Raw genomic sequence first — 10,764 nt, forward strand, 5'->3', positions numbered from 1 at the left:
TCAACAAAGAAATAAAACTCGGTTATTCCTAGAGCAAGTATAAGAACTTTAATCTCATTATGAGCACCAGGAAAAAGACAAAAACACAAACAATAACAACTTCCAAGGAAGTTTCCTCTATGGCATTGTGTTGTTTGAGCCCCTAAATGTCCACAGTTCTGTTCCTATATGTTGGTAGTAAACATCATTTATCACAATCTCACCAATTGACGTCTTCAACAAAACAATTATAACGCCCCACTTCTATTCAATTTATTTTAAAGAAATTCAATGGTTAAAAAGACAAAGGGGTTACATGGTAAAATAAGAGGACTACTTGTACTAACACATATATTCTAAATGTTTTAATTACAGCTTATTTCTTTGATTTTATTTTGTGTGTAGGTTGAGTGAGATGTGTACATTTTTATTTGTATGTGAACATGCTAATTTATCTCAAAAATTGTAACTATGTGTAACTAAATCTACTTGATATATATAATGTATATATTCATTTCTATGTTTATACTTTAATATCATCTTTCAAATGAGAAAAGTGAAACCTTGTTGGTTAAAAGGATAACAAAACGAATAAATTCCACACTTAAGTTTGCCATTCAGTTTTGAGCCAAATGTGACAATTTTTCACTTACTTGTTTTGTGTCTACCAGACAGGGATGTGCACATGTGTGCATACGTATGGACATGTATGTGGTTAAATACATACATACATGAATTATTCATAAATTAATTATTGATGTATATATGAATTATTCACAAATGTAAATGAGAATGTTGAGTATTACTATGGCGCACATTTCTTACATGAATTTGAATAAACTGTTCAAAGACATCTAGCACATTCATTCATTCATAAAATGATAATATCACTTAGTTAACTTTAATTGAAGCTAAGTAGAGGAAGATCCAATTGTGGTGCTTATTATCCATGATTGTAATTCAAAATATAGAAAAAGTAATGGCTAAAAATAAAAAATAAAGTTACACAGATGAATGCCTGAACAGTTTTGAATTTCAAAGATTTCTGTTAGGTCTTCTCTATTGTCTTACTGCTGTGAACAGACATCATGACCAAGGCAACTCTTATAAGGACAACATTTAATTGGGCCTGGCTTACAGGTTCAGAGGTTCAGTCTATCATTATAAAGGCAGGAAGATGGCAGTGTCCCACAGTCACAGTGCAAGAGGAACCGAGGGTTCTCTATTTTCATCTGAAGGCTACTAGCAAAATATTGGCTTCCAGACAGCTAGGGCTAGGGTGGTAAAGCCTACACCCATAGTGACACACCTACTCCAACAGGGCCACACCTTCTAACAGTGCCATTTCCTAGGCTGAGCACATATAAACCATCACACCTACTCAATATTACTACTATGTACAACATGCGCTTAGGTTATCACAAAATCCCGACAACTAAGCTGGAGAAACCTCTGTTGTTGCAGCAAGTATGTACTAGGATAGGGGAAGAACAAATCTGATGTTCTTCAGTTTATAAAATCTATAAAAATCTATAAAGTCTACTAAAATGACTGCAGACGCCCTATTGTGAGGTTTCTATTGTTGCTGCTGCTATTGTTGTTTTGTCCATTTTGTGTTAAAGTAGAGTGAAATCAATCAGTGTGGCTTGAGCTCTGAACCTCTAGAAGCCTGTGAAAAGGCTGGTTAAGTCATCACTCCAGTGTCGCTCACTGAGATCTCAGCCTTGCTTTGGAATCTTCTGCTTTTCTGTCACTAGAGACAAATGTCAGGATAATGGTTCTTTCTTCCATGCTCTCCATGTGTTATCAAATCCTTTATCTCATGCACAACATCCCCTCAGTACTAACAAAATATCTGCGGGCATTACAGTACCTGAATGCCTTTCACAAAACCTCAGGTAATAATTTACCAATTAACTAAAAAACAAAAATCACAATCTCTAAATTAATAAGTATACAATATAATTGATAGAGTACTTGTCATTTCTAGATGATATTTTTAAAAAAATATGTATTTCCAAAATCAAGCGGTTTTCACCTGAAAGTGAAAGTTTACTAAAAATAAGAAAAATAATGAAAATAGGAAAATAAAAATCAGGCTGATGCTGAATTAACACATCCTCAATGGAAATATTCAAAATAATTGTACATTACAAATTATTTTCAGGATATAAGTAATTCCTCCAGTACTAACATCATTCAGACAGTGTCTAAGTTAGGAATATAAACTCATTACACATTAAGATAGTCATTATTAAAGATGCATTGTTTGAGATCACACATGTTTTAGGTGATACAACATAGCAAAAAAAATCAGTCATCTACTGAGAGCTTACAGCTCAACTAATGAAAAAGGTTTAAATATTATTACAAGCATGAAAAATCATAAATATATTGTTATACATGATATATGAACCTGCAATATATATTTTTCTATTATATTGGTTTCTCAATAAATTCAGCAATTTTCTCTGTTTATATTAGACTAATGACTAGGTATACATTATTTTTATTTCTTTTAAACTTATAGAAAATGAATTTAAAAACTAGTTTTTTAAATGTGTCCTTTCACTTTGAACTACAAAACAGGATTGCATCAGCAAAACAGAGAAGAGAATTAAGGCCATGGCTTAGATTACAACTTCAGTAACCTGTAATTTCAATGAACTAAAACATACGTGTAAAGCCACTTTTATCATCATGGAAATCCTTTATTCAAATCTTCATCCTGGGAAGACATTGAATGAGAAGCTAATTTATTCCTTCACATACTCTAGGAGTCCAGCTATATGCCAGGCATTACACAGAACAAAATATGCCTGGTATCCACAAAGGCAAGAAACTAGAAGACAAATACCACATAACATATAGTAAAATTAGGGTCATTTCATTAGGAAGATCCCAAGGTAGAGGCAGTCACCAGGTTAATTAATATGCTTAACCAAAGCCTTTTGGATGAGCAGTCAATGGAACCACATCTTAACAAACAGTGAACTAATAGTAGCAGGGTCGGCTAACATACTGGTTTGACAGAAGCCATAGGAGGGTGCTCACTGGAAGTACACTTGTGTCCTATCCAAAAGCACCTTGGTATCATCCCCAGCATTGTCAGAAAGAAAAGGTATGGGGAAGGGAAAACGATGAATACATTAGGAGAAATAACTAGAAATAGAATTAATGTGATATCAAAAGGATGCAAGCATTTTCATTGATGGAACATTACACACCATGAAGTGGACTGCATGAAATGAGTCATGAAGACAATGCACTCCAACTCTGGCCACAACATACATCCCATGGGCTCCACCACCTTAACTATGCTGACCTGGACCTCCCCTAGGATGGGAAGTGTTGGGAATATCTTGGAAAGTGCGTTCATTCACCATTATGAGATTTGGTGTTTGCTTGGTGTGCTAACCTGGCTTGCCAATCATTTTCCAAATTATTACTCTGAAAGAAGTGGGCTTAGCACACATACTAAATTCCATTATATTAACTGAGATGACATTTCTTTTCATTTCACTGCTAACAACCTGTTTATTTATTTCTGTCTGGACTCCACTATGATTCCTAGATTGAATTATCTAATATTGTCTAATACTACAATGAATTTATCATTACTGTTTTGTACTTAGTCACATGGGAGTTTTCTAAAATCATGATAACTCATACAATTTCTTTACTTATTGTCCCTTTGAAGTTCATGCATTTTAGAATCTCAGTTTAAATTATATAATTTGTATATTAATCTACATTTGTTGTTTAATCTAATATTCAAATGAGGAGATTTACACTAAAACTCTTAATCTATCAACACAGGACCTTCTCTAATATTTCTGTACATCATGAAACTGTTATTAATAATTTTCAGTGTAAATATTAGTCTCTTTAAATTCATGGAAGTTTTGTGCTATGTCTTGGATATCAAGTGTCTTTCACAGGCCCATGTGAGGTGTGGTCTAAGTTTGTGGTACCTTTAGGGAGTAGCACTAGTGTAAGGAAGTTAAGTGACAATATGTACCGTCCTTAGAGATCTTGTAGCATAGCCCCCTTTACTTCCTTTCTGTCTCTGGATACTGTGGTGTGAATGGGCATTCTTTGCCATGCACTTTCACAGTGTCCTGTGTCATCACAGGCCCAAAGAAACAGGACCAAATAATCATGAACTGAGGGTGGGAAAATGATGATCAAAATTAACTTATTTCCTTCTAAGTTGATTTATCAAAGTCATTTTATCATAGTGATCAAAAACTAAGATGCCTTAGTCACCATCCTTTTCAATACCTTTATGGTTTTGTGGTTTAAAGAATTCTGATTACTTTTAAATATTGATTTTTATTATCTATAGCCTAGTTAAATTTATTGACTACTTTCAGTGGTCTGTATTTGTTTTGTGAAATGAATATTTTTCTTTTAGCAATGATACTTTTTCCATCCTGAACCTCCTGTCTTTTATTCCATTACTTTGTATTTTGTCGCAGTATGATGACTGTAGATCGTCTTCTTTCTTTTTTGTTTTAATTTCAAGACCCAAACTCTATTTATCATTAAATGTGATCTTTCCTGGGAGTTTTTTGTAGACCCTTTCCATCAGAGTAAGAATTCCATTGGTATTTTTCAATCATTGATCATTTTGCCATGAATAAGCATTAAACTCTTTTCCAAATCTATTGAAATGATCAAATAAATTCTCTCATTTTCCTCTCTAGTAGGTGACTTACATTCAAAAGGTTTAAAACACTAAGTCTCCCTGGCACATCTGAAATAAACTCACACTTAATCATGATCTAAGCCAGTTGATCCGGTGGTTTCTTGTTAAGATTTTCCACTTGATGTTTTCTAAATTAGTATATACTCGTTGCACGTAGTGATGGATTCCAAGACATCTTCATGCGAATCTTGTAGTTTGATGTCATCCTCATCTCTTTCAATTAACTCCTAATCCACTGTCACCATCAGTTCACTTCCTTGCTCTAAATAAACTTGATTTTTACTTTCATACAATTATATCCACATATTGATTATGGCTATATTTTGTATATTTTGTATATTATACATAATCTAGGAACACATATAAGAGAAAAAGTATCCTCTTGAATCAGTTCATTTCACTTGTGGTCATTTCCCATTCCACTCATTCTCTGAAAATGACATAACTTGTTATTCTTTATAGATGAATGAGATTCAATTTATCTCTTGCCTACCAAATGCACTTGGAAAGAATCCATAACCTGACTTGTCTGAAAATGCCACAACAACCATGACTGTGCAGATAGTTCTGTATTTTGCTGTAGTAGTTTAAAAAGAATGGCCCCCATAGGCTCATATATTTGACTTCTTAATTATCATGGAGTGGAACTAAGGAATAGAAGATGTGTCGCTGTCGGAGTAGGTGTAACCTTGTTGGAGGATATATGTTATAAGGAGGTAAGCTTTGAGGAATCAGAGGCCCAAGACAGGCTGAATGGTTCTCTCTTCTTGCTGCTTGCAGATCCAAATGTAGAACCCTCAGCTACTTCTCTCTTCCTGCTGCCTTCAGATCCACATGAAGAAGTCTCACCCACTGAGTCTGCCTGCATGCTCCCCATGCTCTGTGCCATGAGGGTAGTGGACTAAACCTCTGACATTGTAAGCAAGCCTCAGTGAAATGCTTTCTTCTCCAAGAGTTGCCATGCTCATGATATCTCTATACAGCAACTGAATTCTGATGAAGACATTTGCCTACTTATAGTCCCACATGTAGTTCAGCTAAATCCTCTAGTAGTTCTCCAGTTGTTATTCTATTTCAGTATGTGTGTGCGTACATGCAAGTGTGTGGTTTGGATCCATCTGTGTGTACTTGGGGAATTTATGTGAATCAGATGTCTTCATAAATTAAACTACCTTGTACATTGAGACACAGTCTCTCATTTGAAATCAGAAGATGCCAATTTGGCTAATCTGGGTATCTAGTTTGCTCTGGGAATCACTTGCATCTGCTGCTCAAGGGTGGTAATTATAAGCAGCCCCAACAATTACCAGGCATTTACATGAATGCTGGGTAATTCATATAACATCCTCACACTTGCATAGCAAGTGCTTTGACCCACAGAGCTGTGTCTGCAGCACTATTTTAAGTTTGATGAGGAATATATAATGCCTGTAATGGAGAGATAAATTTGTAATCCCAGCTTCAGTACTTCAGTGCCCCAGTCCCCTACATCATCACCAGTATTTGTTGGTATCTATTTTTTAATGATGTCTAGTCTGAAAAATTTTACAACTACGTTCACTAGGAGGACTGGCAGATAGTTGTATTTTGTTGCCTATTTAGCTTGAATATCAAAGTAATCCTGGGTTTGTAAAATAAACTTCTTAGCATTCCATGTCTTTTTGTCTTGCGATAATTTAAGGAATATTGGTATGAGTTTTTAAGGATATACTACAATTTAGCACTGGGTTCAACAGGACTTTTGTAATTGGGAAGTTTAGTTTTGTTTTGTCTTATATTATTATTTCTATCTTATTATTCATTATAGACTTGTTTAAGTTGTTTTAGGATCTCAAGGTTTAAACTAAGTAATTCTTATCTATGTGGAAATTTATGTTTTTTTTTCCTTGACTCAGAGTTTCCCCCTCTACTGGAAAGATTTTGAAGATCAGCACTTGCCATGAAAGAGCAATGCAGAGAGGAATATTTTCCTCTATAGTGTTCTTGCTAAGGATTCATTGTGGGCCTTTTCAAATGGCTTTCCATTGCTCCAGAACAATAACAACAGGAAGCGGGGGGTTTCCAAACGTGTAAGTAGTATGTGCTGTCTAGGTTCCTGCACTGGTTGGTGTGCAATTCTATTCAGTAATGACAACCATGTTAATTTTGGTTCCTAAGCATCTTCAGTTTCTTTCTTGAGTTTTCACTCTTCATTCTATTAATAATGTATATCTTTTTCTTTGCTTGCTATAACATATGTCTGACACCTAATTTTTCAGTCTGAATATTTGGTTTTGAAAACTACGGGGCATATTTGTAAGGCACTATTTTTCCCTAGTCAGGATCGTCACCTCCTGCAACTGCACTCTGTACCGAGACTGAAGTGCTCCTGTGTGAAGCTGAACCCCCTAGAGTAGCTCTCTAGCTCTCTGTCTCTCTGTCACTCTCTGTCTCTCTCTTTATCTCTGTCTCTCACTCTCTTTCCAACTCTGTCTCTCTGACTCTGTCTCCTCTCTCTCTCTCTGACTCTGTCTCCTCTCTCTCTCTCTCTCTCTCTCTCTCTCTCTCTCTCTCTCTCTCTCTCTCTCTCTTCAGCTTCAGTGCCTTCCTATGGTAACCCATACCAGCATTAGAAGATGCCTATTTCTCACCCTTATTTATTCTCAGTTTAAGCCCAGAGACTTAGGTGTTATTCCCCATCTTCTTCCCCGTAGAATCTACTAATTGTGTTGACAGATACTGAACTAGTCATGCATTCTTTATTTCTTGAGGCATGTTAGATTTTTAAACAGACATTTATTTTATGCATATACTTAAACTAGAATGATCATTTTTTTATTTATATTCTGTATTCATGTGGTTAACCTTGCAATGATGCTTCATTTCTCATTTTAAATATTTGTATTGCTTCCTGGTTGCTGCCGCCACAGAGAGCCCGTGGGCAGCACCCCGCGAGAAAACTTGAGCCTCGGGACCACAGGTAAGACCAACTTTTCTGCTGCAAGAGAACTGCCTGATGAACTCGGGACACACAAAGGCAGAATTCCTCTAGGACTGGGCACTTCCTGGGTTTACCAGGAGTCCCAAACCTGCGGATCCAGGCCCGTAGCAGCTCTCTACTCCCAGACACCGTGGGAGAGAGACCTCACCGCCTGGTCAGGTGGGCACTCCTGAGGCTGCAGAGCAGAAGAGACCACCAACACTGCCCACCCCTGCCCACATCCCTGGACCAAGAGGAAACTGTATAAGGCCTCTGGGTTCCCGTGGGGGAGGGCCCAGGAGCGGCAGGACCCCTGCACCTGAGACACCGCCAGAACCTGAAGGAACAGACTGGATAAACAGTTCTCTGCACCCAAATCCCGTGGGAGGGAGAGCTAAACCTTCAGAGAGGCAGACACACCTGGGAAACCAGAAGAGACTGCACTCTGCACACATCTCGGATGCCAGAGGAAAACACCAAACGCCATCTGGAACCCTGGTGCACTGAAGCTCCCGGAAACGGCTGCGCAGATATTCCTGGTTGCTGCCGCCGCAGAGAGCTCGAAGGCAGCACCCCACGAGCAAACTTGAGCCTCGGGACCACAGGTAAGACCAACTTTTCTGCTGCAAGTGACCTGCCTGGTGAACTCAAGACACAGGCCCACAGGAACAGCTGAAGACCTGTAGAGAGGAAAAACTACACGCCCGAAAGCAGAACACTCTGTCCACATAACTGGCTGAAAGAAAACAGGAAAACAGGTCTACAGCACTCCTGACACACAGGCTTATAGGACAGTCTAGCCACTGTCAGAAATAGCAGAACAAAGTAACACTAGAGATAATCTGATGGCGAGAGGCAAGCGCAGGAACCCAAGCAACAGAAACCAAGACTACATGGCACCATCGGAGCCCATTTCTCCCATCAATACAAACACGGAATATCCAAACACACCAGAAAAGCAAGATCTAGTTTCAAAATCATATTTGATCATGATGCTGGAGGACTTCAAGAAAGACGTGAAGAACTCCCTTAGAGAACAAGTAGAAGACTACAGAGAGGAATCGCAAAAATCCCTGAAAGAATGGCAAGAAATCATAAATAAACAAGTAGAAGCCCATAGAGAGGAATCACAAAAATTCCTGAAAGAATTCCAGGAAATCATAAATAAACAATTAGAAGCACATAGAGACTGAGTCACAAAAATCCCTGAAATAATTCCAGGAAAACACAAACAGTTGAAGGAATTAAAAATGGAAATAGAAGCAATCAAGAAAGAACACATGGAAACAACCCTGGATATAGAAAACCAAAAGAAGAAACAAGGAGCTGTAGATTCGAGCTTCACCAACAGAATACAAGAGATGGAAGAGAGAATCTCAAGAGCAGAAGATTCCACAGAAATCATCGACTCAACTGTCAAAGATAATGTAAAGCAGAAAAAGCTACTGGTCCAAAACATACAGGAAATCCAGGACTCAATGAGAAGATCAAACCTAAGGATAATAGGTATAGAAGAGAGAGAAGACTCCGAGCTGAAAGGACCAGTAAATATCTTCAACAAAATCATGGAAGACAACTTCCCTAACCTAAAAAAAGAGATACCCATAGGCGTACAAGAAGCCTACAGAACTCCAAATAGATTGGACCAGAAAAGAAACACCTCCCGTCACATAATAGTCAAAACACCAAATGCACAAAATAAAGAAAGAATATTAAAAGCAGTAAGGGAAAAAGGTCAAGCAACATAAAAAGGCAGACCTATCAGAATCACACCAGACTTTTCACCAGAAACTATGAAGGCCAGAAGATCCTGGACAGATGTCATACAGACCCTAAGAGAACACAAATGCCAGCCCAGGTTACTGTATCCAGCAAAACTCTCAATTAACATAGATGGAGAAAACAAGATATTCCATGACAAAACCAAATTTACACAATATCTTTCTACAAATCCAGCACTACAAAGGATAATAAATGGTAAAGCCCAACATAAGGAGGCAAGCTATGCACTAGAAGAAGCAAGAAACTAATCGTCTTGGCAACAAAACAAAGAGAAGAAAAGCACACAAACAACCTCACATCCAAATATGAATATAACAGGAAGCAATAATTACTATTCCTTAATATCTCTCAACATCAATGGCCTCAACTCCCCAATAAAAAGACATAGATTAACAAACTGGATATGCAACGAGGACCCTGCAGTCTGCTGCCTACAGGAAACATACCTCAGAGACAAACACAGACACTACCTCAGAGTGAAAGGCTGGAAAACAACTTTCCAAGCAAATGGTTGGAAGAAGCAAGCTGGAGTACCCATCCTAATATCAAATAAAATCAATTTTCAACTAAAAGTCATCAAAAAAGATAAGGAAGGACACTTAATATTCATCAAAGAAAAAAATCCACCAAGATGAACTCTCAATCCTAAATATCTATGCCCCAAATAAAAGGACACCTACATATGTAAAAGAAACCTTACTAAAGCTCAAAACACACATTGCACCTCACACAATAATAGTAGGAGATTTCAACACCCCACTCTCATCAATGGACAGATCATGGAAACAGAAATTAAACACAGACCTAGACAGACTAAGAGAAGTCATGAGCCAAATGGACTTAACAGATATTTATAGAACATTCTATCCTAAAGCAAAAGGATATATCTTCTTCTCAGCTCCTCATGGTACTTTCTCCAAAATTGACCATATAATTGGTCAAAAAATGGGCCTCAACAGGTACAGAAAGATAGAAATAATCCCATGCGTGCTATCGGACCACCACGGCCTAAAACTGGTCTTCAATAACAATAAGGGAAGAATGCCCACATATACGTGGAAATTGAACAATGCTCTACTCAATGATAACCTGGTCAAGGAAGAAATAAAGAAAGAAATTAAAGACTTTTTAGAATTTAGTGAAAATGAAGGTACAACATACCCAAACTTATGGGACACGATGAAAGCTGTGCTAGGAGTAAAACTCATAGCCCGGAGTGCCTGCAGAAAGAAACAGGAAAGAGCATATGTCAGCAGCTTGACAGCACACCTAAAAGCTCTAGAACAAAAAGAAGCATTTACACCCAGGAGGAGTAGAAGGCAGAAAATAATCA

The sequence above is a fragment of the Rattus norvegicus genome, chromosome 2 (assembly GCF_021556685.1).
Source record: "Rattus norvegicus strain SHRSP/BbbUtx chromosome 2, alternate assembly SHRSP_T2T, whole genome shotgun sequence".
Taxonomy (NCBI): Eukaryota; Metazoa; Chordata; class Mammalia; order Rodentia; family Muridae; genus Rattus; species Rattus norvegicus.